Genomic DNA, 15,006 nt, shown 5'->3' on the forward strand with positions numbered 1-15,006 from the left:
AAGAGAGAGAAAAGTCAAGTTAAAGTATGCTCAGCTTGGCGTCTGAGCCGGCTAGCGATTTTTACCTACTACTTCTTACGGAGAGAAAAGTCAAATTAAAGTTATGCGCAGCTTGGCGTCTTGAGCCGACTAGAGCTTTTTACCTACTACTTTTTAAGAGAGTGAAAAGTCAAGTTAAAGGTATGCTCAGTTTGGAGTCTGAGTCGGCTAGAGCTTTTTACCTACTACTTCTTAGAGAGAGAAAAGTCAAGTTAAAGGTATGCTCAGCTTGGTATTTTTAAATACAATTTACAAAATATTATGTACTGTTTCTGAAACAATCAAGTTTATCTTCACTACTCCTCTCTCAGCATCTGTTTCCCTTTATTCTCTCTTCATGCAGCAGTTGGGCGCCAGATAATCATTGACAGTCAGATTCAATATATTTAATAGGGGGGCTCCTTTTGCCTAGAAGGTGTTTTGTAGCTCACTCTATTAAAATCACCCACCCCCCAACTGCTCCCTTTCAATTTCCTTCTTCACAACATTTACTTTGTTCAAAAGCTCCAACCTGCCATCTTCCCTTGTCTTCTGATCATCCTCAGTCAGTTCTCCAATACAAATCTTGCAGGATAATGCACAGTCAAAGCTGATTTAGGACATACATTTAACTTTGCATGATCCTGCAAGGTCTGTGCTAGCAAACTTACAGAAGAGCATCCAAACAAAGTGGAAATTGGTGTCTTTGAACTCCACTGAGTAAGTCTGCTGATTTACTGCAAGTCGCCACACAGTGACACTTTAAAACAGAATAGCTATTGTGGGGAGGGAGCATGGGGGTGCAGTGGAGGGGGCTGAGGATGGGCTAGGGTTGGGTTCTTCGTTGAAGTACATATTCATAAAGATGCTGTGCGAACATTTTACTAATGTTTCCATTAAATTATATATGTTAATGTTTTGGTGTGCATACTAATAAAGCACATATGCTAGTATTTTGTAATACAATGTACGTTGTGAATTGTTTCTGTATATAACACCTTGTATGGACTTTAAATGTTAACTCAAATTTTGAAATGAATATGGAGTTTAGTTGCCCAGTTTACTCAATGATATTTTATATCTTATTTTGTATGTTTACAAAAGATGTTTTTAGTTGGGGGGCTAGAATATGACAAAAATGCGGCACTAAACATGCACGCCTACTATTCTTAGGTCACAACCATCATAATATAATGTAATAAAGAAACATTCAAATGTGGCAATTTCTATGCCGCTCACAGCTCACCGTTGATAACTGGAGAGGATGTAAGGTCCTCAAGTGTTCTTCAGAACTTCCAATATGTTTCCCAAAACATGTTTTTAGACTGAGCAGGCAGAAAAAGTATGGCACCTAAAAATGCTGAAAGGCTTGAGTAATTGTAAATCAGTCCCCAAGTGTCCGGATTGCTGAATATATGTGGTTAACAATTAGCCATCCTATGAAATTATTTATCCAGATTGTAATCTTAGTAAACGCAATGGAGAACACAGTGATCAAAGGTGCTAAGTGGTCATAAAATAATATACATTTACAAGAAAAAGTGGAATAATTCACCCTATACACAAAAGGAAAAATCTTTTTTTTTTAATTGTATCTTAATTGCCATAACACAGCACAGAGACATTTACCAACATTCAAAATGGAAAATGTGCCTGTTTCCAAATTTCACATGTCTACCTTGGCAAATAAAATGGCTTTGCATTGCCCATGTGACACTGCACATAATGTCTCTATTAAAGGAATTATTCAGTATGGAAATAAAAACTGGCTAAAAAGATAGGCTGTGTAAAATAAAAAAAAAATTCTAATATAGTTAGCCAAAATGTAATGTATAAAGGCTGGAGTGACTGGATGTCTTACATAATAGCTGGAACACTACTACCAGTGTTTGCTTTTACACTGAACTGTTCCTTTAAAAATAAATATCTCAGTGCTGTAGTTAAACAAATCATCCCTCCCTTTAAATGAAAAATGGTTCATCCCAAATGTAAATTTAGTCAACCAAATGGAAAATCTAACCCAAAAGTGGTCATAACATCGCAGTACAAAATCCATCTAAAAGAAAAATGTAAATACTGCACCTTATACATAAGCAGAAAAAAACCAGCTCCCCTGGAATATAAAATAGCTTTGCACTGCCCATGTAAATCTGCATCCCATAATAACTGGCATTTATCAGCATACATAATTAAAAATGTGCCTTTTTGCTGGATTTTCCCATTTAAAAAATCTTCCCTGACAAATTAAATGTCTTCTTATTGCCCATGTGAAACAGCACCTAGCCCCTTCTCCAGTAACAAAGATTTCTATGATTTATATGCTATATGTATTTATTTGTGCAAAAAAAATGTCTTTGCAGTGCGCGTATGAATCTGCAACTAGCATCTCCATTAAAAACAAGCATATACATCTCATTGCTGCATTTATGTATCTAAACAAATCACCCCTCCCATTCATTGCAAAATGATATATCCCAACTGTTAATGTAGTCAACAGAAAGAATAGCCCCAAGAATGACAAAAGTTGTTAAAACAAAAGTGGTCATAAAATCACTGTGGAAAAAAGCAGTAAAATTACTTACACCCTAGGGTGTAATGAATTCACTCTATACATAAACAGAATAAATCAGATATTTAAAATTGGATCTCACTTGCTTCAGTCATCTGCCTGTTAATCTCCTCTCTGACAAATGCTGCTTGTCAGTCTTGCTCTTTCCCTGTGCATTTAGCATTGCAGTTATAAACGGTCACTATTGCACGCAGCATCCCATAATATTACACACAACATCCCATAATATTACACACAACATCCCATAACTGGCACTTACCAGCATACATAATTAAAAATGTGCCTATTTGCTGGATTATCCCATCTGAGAAATCTTCCCTCACAAATTAAATGGCTTTTATTGCCCATGTGTAACTAGCCCCTTGTCCAGTAACAAGGATTTATATGATTGATGTGCTTTATGTATTTAGTTAATCAAACCAAATCTCCTATTTACTGACAAATGCAGATTTAGTCCAGAAAAAAAACTGTTCTCAAAATATGTCAAAACAAAAGCTGCTGCAAAATCACAGAACAAAATATAACTAATTAACAAGAAAAATGTTTTTTTAAAAAAACACCATATGCATAAAATCAGCTTTTTGAAATTGGATCTTACTTCACTCTCCTGCCTGCTCATCTGCATTGATTATTTCTTGATAATCTCGCTTTTCTGCAGAGCGTTTCCCCCATCTTTGACATCTTCTCTCCTTTCTCCAGTTTTTTAAGTGCTCTTTCCTCAGGTCCAAATGCTTCACACATCACATGATATTCTGCTTACCAAACTGACACAAAATGGCAGTTGGGTCATGTGACCATGGGGCATGTGATCATGACTAAGACTATTTCTTTAAAGTTTATATACTCAGATATTTTTAATTCAAAGTACCCACGGTTAATCAGCAGGTATACCCCCTTCCAAGCCATGGCTCAGACTCCTGGCATCTCAACAGAAAGTTCCCGGGAAGTATCTTCGTCAATATATTTTATCCCTGGGTCTGACAGAGAAATGTCAGTTGGAGCTCAGAGAAATGGCAGTTGGACCGTGTGATCACTGGTCATGTGATCATGGCAACTTTTATCTCACTTACAGTTTCAATGCTTGGATGTTTTTAATCCAAGGTACCTGCCGTTAGATTGCAGGTATAGTCCCCTTCCAAGCCATGGCTCAGGTGCCTCCCCAATAATAATTGCAATAAATCACATGTATTATGAATAACTTCTGATGCCGTTCAGCCAGTTCAATAAAGACATATTCGGTCACATGACATTGTTTGAACACTGAGCTTCACAACTCCCGACTGCACTCCCTGACAGCCTGTTGCATTTGTACTTCGTTTTACCTCTATATTTTTGTTATACGTTTATGGTAATGAAAAACATTATTGACGTGAATCTTTCAAGGTGTTAAACAATTTCCTTGCAGTTCTACTCATACCCCCCCCCCTTGCCATTACCCGATGGTACCGTTCAGCTGAATGAAAAGCTGATAAAGATCATTCGCAGACATTTCCCAGCAACAGCGGCGTGAGCTGCAGACACTGACAGCACATCAATACAGGTCGCCGGCCTCAGATAAGGACGCAACAAATCAGGCTCATAAGTCAAGTACCAGAGACGGGAGTGAGGGGGGAGCGGCTAGACTGCTGTCAATTGCTCAGGCTTGAGCGGAAGCCGCAGCCAATCAGGAAGTGACTGCTTCAGGAGAGACGTTAAGCTCCGCCCAGGGACACGCTCATTGGTGGGATTGTGGCGTGCTAGTGTTTTGATCGCCTAATATGGAATGTTGTCTCCAGAGGAATTATAGACTGGACGATTAGAGAGAGAAACTGCCCCTATGTGGATCCGGGGTGTATGGAAGTTACACTACATGGAGAGTGGTAGTTCAGCTATTAATGGGTGCATCCAATCAGTGTGGCAGCAAACAGACTGGCCCATCCACTTGTATAATCAACAATTTAGCAACGCTGCCCATTACTTCTTGATACATAATATTCAGAATAACCAAGATCAGGGGACGCAAAACGCAGGAACACTATGTCAGCAGTACTATTTGCCCTTCCATTAGCCCAATAACACTACCTCCCCATGTTCTGCTAATAAGCCCGATTGCAGCACATACCTCCCAACATTTTGGAAATAAAAAGAGGGACAAAAACATAATTTTTTGACCACGTCCATTTTTGTGGCCACACCCCCTAATTACCATGGTCATTTAACAAAATTTGGCAGGTTATGAAAGCTTGAACATATCTATATATTTTTTCAGTAATTACAGTTTTGCTAATGAAGGTGACTTGCCCTTTCAGCTGTGAGTCTAACTTTTCCCAAGGGATCTCCTTATCTAAATTGTTACAATTACTTATTTGCTTATCTCAAAATTGTTACAAAGTATCTTAGTTGCACCTGGTGGCTGTTCTGGGCTCTCTGCCAAAAGCCAGTTAAGTTAGAAACTTTGTTTCTTTTTCTGGCTTTTGAGTGCAGAGAAAGTTGGGACCTTTCAGTAGAAATGGGGGACTGCGGGTTGACCTGTTAACGGGACAGTTGGGAGGTATGCAGCCACTCCACACGCCCGTAGGTTCAGCCAAACATCTCAGTTCCCCTTGCTGGTTCAGGGTACTTTACATTATCATTTCCATGCACTTCTGGCGAGTGTTTGAGCAACTATAGTGACATCTTAATAACATGAATGAGAATTGGGGAATATTAGACCATGGGTGGAGGAGGGTGAGCTGCAGAAATGTGTTATTATGGAAACCACTAACATATCCGAAACAGAGAGGATGGACTCTTTTGTAAGCTGTATGGCATGGGTGGCTGTATTTAAAACTGAACTACAACATGGAAAGTTAATATGCAAAATACTCTGAAGCACCTACTACTGCTGATAAAGTTCTTTCACAACTAGGTGGGGTTTAATTAACTAGTGGGCTCAGGTAAATCAATACTTTATATTCATCACAGTTTTGGTCATATCCCAGGTGCTTCATAACCGTATTCTATTCATTAATTTGTGTGAGTATTGTATTTTACTCTCCACAGCAGGGCCGGACTGGGAGTAAAAAGCAGCCCGGGCAAAAAAATCAAAGCAGCCCACATGTAAACACGCGCTGGTCTTGTACTCATCCACTCATATTGGGCTAAAATTGCAAATAATTCATGCAGGTCATTAGTTGGATCCTGAACATATAGTACTAAAAAAAATACGGTTTACAGCACATAAACCAGAGAACACAGGAGCAAGAAGTGCTGGATATGTACTTCAAACAACACAAATCACCTAAGTGTGACATTAGCCTTAGGGTCAAGTATGGGGGGGGGCGGCTCAGAAGTGACTTGTCTGCCTGGCTTTCAGTCTAGGCAGAGGTGTTTGCCCAAGTACCCAGGACTAACATCCCTCTTTGTAGTCCAGTGCAGTAGACGAATGGTAGGGCCACCAAGAAGACTAGTTGCACCAGTGTCGGACTGGGGCACCTGGGGCCCACCAGAAAACCTGAGCTTGAGGGCCTTCCTTTACTCACAAAAGCTACCAGTACTTGAAGAAAAAGTTACTTTAACACATTTCCCTGATTTTAAATTTGTTTTTCTGGTCTCCTCAAAAACGTAAAATTGGTGTTCTACTTTATACACAGACATACATATTTTATAAACACCAGTACTCCATTTAATTTATCAATTCATTGATGTTAATAAATAATAATATTTCATGTATTTTATGAATTAATTGATAATACAATAGCCTGCATTTGATTTATTTAATTTAATCACTATATGCACCCCAGCCTAAGTACAACAAAAAAATTAGTGTACAGACAAAATAAATGACTGTAAGGAGAGCAGAGGAGGGGGGAGTTCCGGCAGTAAAATAAAAACAAATGGTGGGGCACTGAACTAAACAGAGCAGACAGAAATTTAGAGACTCTAGGGTTTTAAAAGTAAAATGAAATAAGAGAATAACCGACATAGCCTATATGTAACTTGGTGACACCAAGCAAACTATATTGAACAAACTTTCTTGGGGGGTGTCTGATTGGAGGTAGTAGCCAGTTAAGCAGCAGTCAATGAAGTAGTGGGGGGGGGCTGTTGGAGAATGTGTAAGTTGCCTGTGAAGGGTGCAGAGAAGGAGGCAGCTGGAACGTGCAGTTTGTGTCGGTTATGGGGTAGTCACATCTAGCAGGCAAGGCCCATCTGCATTAGCTGCGTCTGTCATCCTCGTCCTCCACACCCTGACATTGCTCATTATCCACCCTTCCTTCCCTCCCTTCGGCCCTCGTTGGCTCACCAGAGCTGCACAGAAATCTGGAGGCCTCTCCCTCCCGCACTTGTTCTTCCGACTGCTGATCTCTTCTTGAAGTTAGTGTTGCTGGGAGGCGGGAGCTGCAGCAGGTCATAAGAGCCATAGTGAAATGATTGCACACTGCCTGCAGGAGGGGAGGAGGGGGAGATGGCTAACTAGATACAATGTCCTCCCTCAAGTTAACTATTCGGACTGCTTGTCCCACTGTGTCAGGCTTCCAGAAACAGCCGGAAGTCAGTAGTGAGGGAGAGACGCTGCGGCTGCAGCATAGTTTCTATTTAGGATCAGAAGCGGCCCACTCGGACAAAAAATAATGCGGCCTCTCGGGCAATTGCCCGAACTGACAGATTGTCAGTCCGGGCCTGGTGTGTAAATAAGTGTGTGTTAAGGTCTGTAAGACTTACCTGGGGTCTGTAGGCTGGCAGGAGACACTGAAGGGAAGCTGAATTGCATGGAGGGTGGCCATATACTCCAAATGGCAGGGGGAAGTGGTATTGGGGAGTTTAGGAAGTACAGACAACAGCAGAATGTCTTCAGTGAATACATAACTATTATTAGATGAAAATCCTGACTTTATCAGATTATGCAGCATAGATAAAGATGTCAAGAAACAACTTCAGTAACATCTGCCATTGACTTCTATATACCTCAACAGGTTTAAAATAAAGTATTTGTGGATTTGAATTTTAGGAGCTTTGGGGTATAATAAATCTCTAAAAAATTTGAGTTTTTATTTTTCCATAAAAAAATTGAAGTTTTCCCCCTAAAAAACTTGACCAGAAAAAATCAAGGTTTAATAAATGGGCCTCCTAAACTGACCCACTGGTGCATTAATGTACTTTACAAAGTTCAACTGACAAGTTTCTAATCAAAAACTATTGTATGTGATGATGTACCAGCTGTTCACTTTAAAAATCTTGATTCAGTTACAATTTACTGCTTGCAAATTTGCTAAATACATACGGTAACATGAATATAATAACATGATTAAATCTAAGGCCAAAAAGCCTTTTGCGCTGGTGTGCCAAGATGCGCTATGCTGCCCCAGTTGAATAAAATACATTTAAATACTAAAAAACCACAGGACTGTTTTGCAATGAGCAAAGATTGCTGCTAACTCAGGGAATGTCAGGTACAAGCCAACACTGCGTTCCCTATACCCATATACATTATATATAATAATGGGGCAGTCTTTGTAATATATTCATTGTACCATTGCTTATACAAATAATACACAAAAATATACATGTTATGATGGCATCATTCCCTATATTGAGAATGGCTATTAAATAGGGATTGGCGAATCTGTGCCATTTTGCTTCGCAGAAAAAATCACAAATTTACTGCAAAATTCACAAAACATCGAAAAATTCATGAAACGCATTGAAGTCAATGGGTGTCAAAATAATTGTTTGCAGCAAAATGTGGAAATTCACTGTGAATTCGTGTATCGTGAATTTATTCACCCATCACTACTTCTGAATAAACACACTCTTATGGTAATAAAACCCACTGCACTTTATTCTTCAACTTATTTGAATTTAACTGAACTCAGCAACCATGATCTCACTTGCTAATATAACTGTCCTGCCTTGGGCTGCTGCTCTGAATCTCACAGCTGTTCGAAAAAACATTTGTCATTGTGATGTCATAATGGACAAAGTCAAGGTGTACAGCTGCAGCCCTGAGATTTCTCATTCTTGATCAGGAGACTGAGGTGAGTAGATCTCCATTTATTTGGGAGAAAACTTTATTAAAAATAATCATTTTATACTGGTACAGTGTGCACTTTCAGACTGCTAGTGGTATCCTGAATATGTTAGAATTTTAAATAATTGACTAAAATTGATTCTGGGGGAGATAGCCTTCCTGTAATATGAAGCTTTCTCGATAACAGGTTTCTGGGTAATGGATCCTGTAGCTGTATATGTATATATAAGCACACACTCACACACACACACACATATATATAAAATCCCTCCAATGACTGCACTCCAGAATTAGTCACGCTTGAGTCAGTAGATATCGATCATTAAGGTTTATTAAGGTGGACCAACGTTTCGATACCACACAGGTATCTTCGTCAGGGTGCACCGTCATTGGAGGGATTTTGTATGTGTTTACAGACTGGCACCCGGCCCTTGCAGCATTCATGGTCGTGCGTTCCTGCTCGTTCAGGTATATATATATATATATATATATATATATATATATATATATCTTCCAAATGAGTATCCGCACTCCAAAGTCAATCTTGATAAAGGCAGGGGTGCACGGTAAATTTTGTATACACCAATGCTTCACAGACCAGCACTCCCTTTGATATGATACAAACAATCTTTTTATTGCATCTTTATCCTATATATATATATATATATGTATATATAGTCCACAAGGTAGCCAGCACTCTCGAAAAATAGTATAAATTTGGGTGCAGTATCAATAATTACAATACATATTCGGCAAGTAAGATCCACACTCTCAGGTCTTAAGTAAAATTATAAAGAGTTTTATTGTTACATATGAGACTGACGTTTCGGCCTCCTCCGAGGCCTTTCTCGGGTGCGGATCTTACTTGCCGTATATGTATCTGTATATATATATATCCAAATGTTGCGACACGCACTCCGATTATTATCAATGATTTTTATTTATACATCATAGGAAAAAAGCATCAATGATGCTGATGCTTTTTTCCTATGATGTATAAATAAAAATCATTGATAATAATCGGAGTGCGTGTCGCAACATTTGGATTTACATTACTTCAACATTGACACGGCACCCGGCAATTGCTATAACCAGATGAGCGAGTGCGGACGCCAGGGACAGAGTCTGTATATATATATATATATATATATAGCGTCCATGTTGGGCCGGCACTACTCGTAAGAAAAGTGTTTGGTGCCTGGGTACTAAGCAAAGTGAGTAAGATATCCTGGAAAAAGGCGAACACTCAGAAAATAAATAACGTCAGTTATTTATTTTCAATAAAATTCACTGATTTTTTGCATCTTAAGACCTGTGAGTGCCCCCCTTTTTCCAGGATATATATATATATATATATATATATATATATATATATATATATATATATACATACAGGGATATTACGTACAGGGATATCACATATAACAAAGTATTTGGATTATTAATGGTTTTCTTTTTTTCTCTCCACAGAAAGAATTTTTTTTGAGATAAAAAACAAACAAAATCAAAATGTGGAAAGCAATTTGCAAATGCTTTTGCTTTCGCAAGGTAAGGACGTTGGTTTTTCTACTATAACATGACATGTTTGATTTAGCGAATAACTTCATGGGGGGAGACGATGAGATAGATTGCTCACAGACTGACTGCTCCTCAATATATCTGTATTATGCTACAGTGCTTTTTCCATTCATATATGTTATATGATTTGGCTTTAGTATAGGGTAGGGCTGTCCAACTGGTGGCCCCCCTTGTGTGGCCCCCACCTACCTGCTGTGTCTGCTTATCATGTGTAAGATTTAAATGGTATCACTACAGAGATTAACTGGCCCCTGCATTGTTTAAACCTCAAATTCAGATTTATACCCTGTATTGTTCACACCTGAGACCCAGACTGAAACAGCCCACATTGTTCACCTATTCACACTTTATACAAAATGCTAATGAGGCACCAGCACTGTGTCACTGTATGTAGTACATATTAGACTGGTCCTGATGGGTTTTCCCTGTCTCCTGCTCTGTTCTGCCTTCCATATGCTCCCTGTGTGTGACATGCTCTGCCTGTGTGTGCCCTACTTTGCCTGTGTGTGACATACTCTGCCTGTGTGTGCCCTGCTCTGCCTGTGTGTGCCCTGCTCTGCCTGTGTGAACTCTGCTCTGCCTGCGTGTGCCCTACTCTGCCTGTGCCCTGCTCTCTCTGTGTATGCCATGCTGTGCCTGTGTGTGCCCTGCTCTGCCTGCGTGTGCCATGCTGTACCTGTGTGTGCCCTGCTCTGCCTGCATGTGCCTTGCTGTGCCTGTATATGTCCTGCTCTTTTGTTAATGGGCCCCTAAGGAGTTTAATCATGTGCTGGGGGTGCTGTGTTATCCAAAGGGGAAGAGGAGGCATATGGATTTAAGGGTATGTCTTACTATGACAACTTTTTTCACATATGAGTGATAAGTGATATCCTTTCAGTGAGCACCAATCATTTGGTTTTTTTGGTGTGCTATTAATGTGGACATAATCTTGTGTTAACATGGGTGTGGTTTAAAGAGGGGAGTGTTCAACACTGGCTTCCATTATCGGCCCTCCACTATGTAGGCCGGAAAAATTTCGGCCCTAGGTACCAGAGAAGTTGGACAGCACTGGTATAGGTGATACACTATGTTATACTTGTGTTTGCACCAACTATGTCATTTAATATCAAAGCAGTCACTACAGATTACTGACCCAATAATCAAATCCTTATTACCATATTTATATTGTCGATAACTCAAAATAATATCTTGTGATTTTAAGGGTTTAACATCAGCTTCACCAAATCCAAAAATTAAACTAAAATTTCATCTATTATGTGATTTTTTACAATCAAAAGCATACTGCTATCTAGATACAGTATATGTGTTTTCTTTTAACTAAGGTACGTTGGATTTATATCATTTATATAATTATAGTTTTCCTATTTGCTCATTTCTTTTTTGTGATTAAACTTTTTTTTGTCTCCATTAGAAAAAAATCATCAAAGACCTTCAATCAACTAAAGAATCTATTACGGTAAGTGATGAAGAATTGAACAACATCAAAAGAAGTGACACCATTTTTCTATTTGTTTCCTATCAAAACCAGATAATTCCTTGCCTATATATTTATACCTTGATGAATCTACACCATATACATAGTCAATTCTTACTGGTCCAAAAGAAAAACACTGGGTAAACTGGATTTAGCCAGTTTATTCATAATTGGCAACGTTTTCCAATTATTTCTCATCTGAATAATAATCAATTTCCATGACTTGATAAACATGGGCACCTTCCTTAATTTTAGGGGGTTATTTATCAAAGTCCGAATTTATCTCAGTATTTTCTGCTACAATCAAACCTGCTCGGGGTTTTTTCCGCTGATTTATTATCACATTTTCCTGAAAATTTATTTTGCGGGAAAAAATAAGATTTTCACAATTTTACAGATATTTTATCAGATTTTCGTGATTTTTTTCAGATATTTTATCCGATTTTCACAAATTTTTCAGATTTTTAATCCGATTTTCACAAATTTTTCGGATTATTCACCCAAAAACTTCAGGGTATTGCATGAAACCCAGCGCACATCAAGAAATCATTGGGACTTCTCTCATTGACTTCTGTGCAACCTCGACAGATCTGAGATGCCAGATTTTCAGATTCAGATATTTCCATCCTCGGGGTTTAATAAATTCCAGAAAATTTGTGATTTTCTTAAAAGTCCAATTTTATAAAAAAAAAAAAACCACGATTTTTCATGATTTTTGCATTCAGTGTTTAGTAAATAACCCCATATGGGTCAAATTTCTCAAAATGTGAGTTTAGAGTTTAATAAATACAAACTCACCCACATTATATTCAGTCCTATGGGATTTTTAGAATTGTATTTATCAATAGGCGAAAGTTTAACCTCACCATTTGATAAATACAGTTCTAAAAACCCCATAGTAATGAATAGAATGTGGGTGAGTTTTTATTTATTAAACTCAACTCATATCTTGATAAATCTGCCCCTTAATGTCATTTAATAGTGACATTCAGCTATAGAATTATCCATTACCATTTCCATAGATGGCACATTTCATAATGGCATTGACTTTGTTAAAACCATTTCTTTGTTGATGAAAACTCATTCTCTCCTGTCAAAAGGAAAATACCTTGATTTTACATTATTATCAGAATAAATCACTATATTGACTATGCATTTATTTAGTCATTATTATTATATCATAATTACTCATATTAGTTATATCTAATCAAAAGCATATTTTTTCCAAAACAAGCCACACTTCTTTAGTGATAACTAAGAATAATTGATAGGCCTTTAATTGCATGAAGTAATACTACTATTTTTTCACTCAAACAGGAGAAACCCATTGAGGAACGCCATGAGATTACCATCTACCTGGTAAGCAATAAATGAGTTGCTGTCAAACAGACCTTATATGTTAACTTTCTTTAAATGTTGTGCTTGTTTAATATTATTAGTATCATTACCAAAGTTCCTTTTTCTGATTAGATTCCTGGGTCTGCCCCCCTCCCCAGCCAAGTTCGAAGCCTTTTCTAATGGGCCCAGCTCCAAAAGTTTATAACCACATTTTGACATGAGAGCTGTTAACTCAGTGCTCCCCATTGGAACATCACAATATTTCTAGAGATGAGCACTGATCTAACAGTCTCTTATATCATTGCTATTAACCAGGATAACCTGGTGATACTCTGCAAGAAAGCAGAAAAGAAGTGGTATAAAGCCATGGGTCTGACCTCGGCATAGTTGATTGGGCAAAATGGTGAGCCTGTCCCACCTCCCATTCTGAATTGCCTGCAAGTGCAATTTGCTTATGGCCTCAAGCAGAGGAGTTTGGATGTTGCAGTTCTTCTTTAATCAAGTGGGTTCATTATACATTTTCTCTCCTCTAAAAGGAAACGGCGCAGGAATCTGGTGATAACACCTGCCAGCCTGAAGATGCTGAAAATGAGCAAGTGAATGCTGAAATCAACTGTGAGAACCTCGAAGCCTTCAATGAGGTATGAACAGAAAGATCTAATTAAACCTTTATATTCATTTATTATTTCCTGAAATGCATATAAATACTTACAGTGGACTTGTGCCTTATGAATCAAGTGAAAGCTATAATTTCACATCGAGCTAGACTTGTAGGATAAAAATCCCACATACAAAATAAAAACACAGGGAATGCATTACATACACAATGTACTGACATTATCTCACTTGGGGGCAAATTCACTAACCGGCGAAAATTAGCCAGCGATGACTTCACGCACATGGCAACACTTCGCCAGGCATAAATTCGCCTGGACAACGCTAATTCACGAAGATCCGAAGTTGTGGGTAACAAATGCTGGCAAAATTACGCCAGCGAAATTACGCTCAGCAGGTCGAAGTTACACTAGCGTTGGCTAATTAGTATACGGCGTGCAGTTAAAGTACAATTGCCGTATATACTGCAGTAAATACATTACACCACACAAGGCCAGGGAACCTTAATAAAATTATATAAAATTGTTATAATGCCCTATACATGTGCCCACAGTATAGTTTATGTGCCATATGTTAGCAAATGTAGGGTGGAAGGAGGGAACTCCAAAAAAATTTGAAAAAATTTTCAACTATTTTTTGAGGAAGTCCTATCTACTCTATTGCATTTCGCCTGGTCTGAGGTCGCGAAGGCAAGTCTGGCGATAGAGGTAACGGTCAGTAATATCAAAAACGTAGTGAATTTGCGTAGTAACACTAATGAAAATTCTCCTGGCATTAGAGGGCGAAGTTGCGCCAGAGTCTCCTTGGCAAAATTACGCCAACTACCATTAGTAAATCGCCAAAGTGCTGAAATGATGCCACGCTGGCGAATTTTCACCAGTGTTAGCCACTTTGCCCCTTAAGGTGGCCATACACGGACCGATAAAAGCTGCCGACAGACCGTGTCGGCAGCTTATTGGCCCGTGTATGGGGCCCCCCGACGGGCTTCACCGATCGAGATCTGGCCGAAAGTCGGCCAGATCTTGATCGGATGGGACAGAAAATCCCGTCCGATCGTGGCCGCATCTATTCGTTGATGCGGTCCCGTGATCCGACCGCCTGTTAAGGCCTCGTTAGGATCCGATCGTTGGGCCCTAGGGCCCACGATCAGATCAGCCCAGATCAGCCCGATATTGCCCACCTCAAGGTGGGCATATCGGAGGGAGATCTGCTCGTTTGGCGACATTGCCAAACGAGCGGATCTCTCAGTGTATGGCCACCTTTAGACTGTAAGCCCTATGGGGTAGAGTCCTCTATCCTTTTGTCTCCTTGACACTGAGCACTTAATTAGTATTGTAATTATATTTTATATTTATGTGAATTGTATTTCTAATAATGCTCTTTTTTTCCCCAAAACCAGGACCAATCAGAAGAAAACCTCCCTCAGGT

This window comes from Xenopus laevis, chromosome 1S, assembly GCF_017654675.1.
Source record: "Xenopus laevis strain J_2021 chromosome 1S, Xenopus_laevis_v10.1, whole genome shotgun sequence".
NCBI lineage: Eukaryota > Metazoa > Chordata > Amphibia > Anura > Pipidae > Xenopus > Xenopus laevis.